The sequence below is a fragment of the Acanthisitta chloris genome, unplaced genomic scaffold, assembly GCF_000695815.1.
Source record: "Acanthisitta chloris isolate BGI_N310 unplaced genomic scaffold, ASM69581v1 scaffold10642, whole genome shotgun sequence".
Classification (NCBI taxonomy): domain Eukaryota; kingdom Metazoa; phylum Chordata; class Aves; order Passeriformes; family Acanthisittidae; genus Acanthisitta; species Acanthisitta chloris.
Window position 1 is genome coordinate 1,616 of NW_008658803.1, and position 3,065 is coordinate 4,680.

Below are 3,065 nucleotides of genomic sequence, written 5' to 3' on the forward strand. Positions count from 1 at the left end.
ATCCCTGCTGGCCTTCCTTGCAACAAAAACATCCTCCTCTGGGCTGAGTTCTGTTCTGAATGTTAAAGAATAAGGGCAATGATAGAGACAATAAAGAGTGCAGTAAATACAGGACAGGTGCCTAAACAAAGCTCTAGGTTCCTCTAACCTCCTACACTGGCCCCAAGTAAGACAAAAAGCAGCTGGGCTTGCATGGAACTTCATGAACCCCACAGGGAGTGGCTTCTCACTTAGACTTACACAGGATGAATTTCCTTATCCTCACCATAGGTCTGTGGTGAGCTGTGGGTTTTTTTCCTTCTTCACTGAGAACTCAACAGATTTCCTTCTCCTGTTCACTATGTGTCCTGGTCACATGCCAAGTAACAGAACAGTTTTCCATCATTTCCTGAGGAAGGAGTGGTGAAGGTCTCTGCACCTGCAGGAGGGCTCTGGTTGAAAGCATTCACAGCTACACAAACTCACCATGCAACCAGCAACCTGCCAGGAGGCTGCAGGGAGCAATTTGTCCACAACGGTTACATCAGAAGTCATGGGCCTTGCTGATTTTTCTCTGTGGACCACCAATGAGTCAGCAGCAGAATGGAAAAGGTTTTGACGTCTTTTTGAAGCTGGGAAGGGGATTATGTCAGTCTACACAGAGCCAGAAACAGCGAGGGGAGGAGGCTCAGTAAATCTCTCTCCTAGGTTGGAGTCTCATTTCAATCCTGGTCAATATGCAGCTAATTTGAAAGAAATAACAGCCAGGAAAACAAAATTCATATAGGACATATATTTTTTGTAGCCCAAACTTTACTTCTTCCTCAACTTCTTATTTACTGTGGACAGAGTTAGTCTGGGAAGATAATACTTTTATTTGGCACCAGAAAAGGAGTATAACCAGAACTAGGAGAAATCAAGTGAGTGCATGTAAACTGGAGTTTCAGTGGAATTGGGAGACAACATCTGAAATATCTGAGTTTTCTGTTAGGGAGTTCTGCTTTGCATGCTAATGTGGATGTATTTGCAGTGGGATCAGGTAAATGCAGTCCACTTTGTGACAGCAAAATTGCTAACAGAAACAGTGCTGAGGATCTCAGCTATTTGGAGTATTTTAGCTAGTGAAAATGTATGTTTGTACCCACCAGAGTAACAAAATAGGTATTGAAATTATTTCTAGCCTTTATTGTATTTAGTGTCCTTCTCTTGGAGTAAGCCTTGCCCTAATGGAACAATGTCCCTTTAATTTACCCTCTCCCCTACCTGTGTCCCTCATGAAATAGAAGTTATTGTAGTTACAGCATGTCTGACAACTCTGGAGTACAGCTTATGCTACAATTTTCAGGCATTCAGCATTGATGCCTTGCTTCCTTTTTACAACCTTCATCAGACTGTAGTAAATGTTTTCCTGGTGTGACCGTCTCACTCGACTATTTTTTGAAGATGTGGTCAGTAGCACAGTGAGTTTCTGAGGTTACAGCTCTGAGTCTGCTTCTGTCCTCCAGCCTATGAAATGGTTAATCACTTGTTTTGTCCAATTGAAAGTCATCCTGCAGGGATGCTCATCTTTTGGGCATTTGCTTTATAGCAAAACCCTATCCTGCCATAAGGTGTCTGCTCTCTGTGGACTGTGACAACAAGACATACAGAAACTCATGGGAGAGGAACACAGACCCCTCAAATTTGCAGGCCTGGTTACCAACTTTCTGCCTTTCCATCCTACTAACTGGGATGTGGCAGCTAACACAGGATGAAAATATAGCAGAACAAACGTGTTTTTATTAGATTGGTATAGTTTTTAGTCTGTAAAAATCAACTGCTGCTGGAAACCAGTGGGTATTTCATTTTTCAGTGCAGCGTATGGTAAGTAACAGAGCTTCCTCTGCTTCCTCCAGAAGGAGGCAGGAGACCTGGCTACCCTCAATAGGGAGAAGGCTAGGTTCTCAATGATTTCTATGCCTCAGTATTCAATGGCAAGTGCTTTAGTCATGCTGCCCAAGTCAGGAAAGGCAAATGCAGGGACTGGAAGAATGAAGATGCTGAGCCCACTGTAGAAGAGGACCAGGTTTGTGACCAGCTAAGGAACCTCAATGTGCACAAGTCCATAGGATCCAATGAGATTCATCTGCAGGTCCTGAGGAAACTGGCAGATGAAGTTGCTAAGCCACTATCCATAATTTTTGAAAAATCGTTGTTGTCAGGTGAAGTCCTTGAGGACTGGAAAAATGGAAATATAATCCCCATTTCTAAAAAGTGAAAAAAAGAGACTCAGGAAACTACAGACCGGTCAAGTCTCACCTCTGTGCCAAGCAAGATCACAGAACAGATTTTCCTGGAAACAGTGCTAAGGCACATGGAAAATAAAGAGGTGATTTGTAACAGCCAATATGGCTGTATGAAGGGAAAATCATGCCTGACAAATCTGGTAACCTTTCGTGAGATGGCTACAACACCGGTGGATAGGGCAGAGCAACTGGCATCGTCTCCCTGGATTTATGCAAAGCATTTGGCACTCTCCCACACAACATCCTTGTCTCTAAACTGGAGAGACATGGATTTGATGGACAAAAAACTCTGTGGATAAAGAACTGGCTGGATGGTGACACCCAGCGAGTTGTGGTCAATGGTTCATTCTCCAGTGATAAGTGGTGTCCCTTGAGAGTTGATGCTGAGGCTGATACTGTTCAACATCTTTGTCAGCGACATGGACAGTGGGATTGAGTGCACCCTCAGCAGGCTCAGTGAAGGCACCAAGCTGTGTGGAGCAGAAGACACACTGGAGGGAAGGGATGAGCCATCCAGAGGGACCTTGGCAAGTTTGAGAGGTGGAATGATGTACACCTCATGAAGTTCAACAAAAATGGCAATCCCAGACACACCTACAGGCTGGGCAGAGAGAGCAGCCCTGAGGAGAAGGATTTGGGGGTGATGGTTAGTGAAAACCAACATGAGTCAGCAGTGTGCAGTCGCAGCCCAGGAAACCAACTGTGTCCTGGGGTGCATGAAAAGAAATGTAGCTAGCAGGTTGAAGGAGATGATTCTCCCCCTCTACTCTGCTCTTGTGAGGCCTCACCTGGAGTACTGTG

The 3,065-nt window shown here is 44.7% G+C and overlaps 1 pseudogene; it reads left to right on the forward strand.

Moving 5' to 3' along the window:
* The first annotated feature begins 1,943 nt into the window (after positions 1 to 1,943).
* LOC103812216 lies at positions 1,944 to 2,814 on the forward strand (annotated as a pseudogene).
* Positions 2,815 to 3,065: the final 251 nt, after the last annotated feature.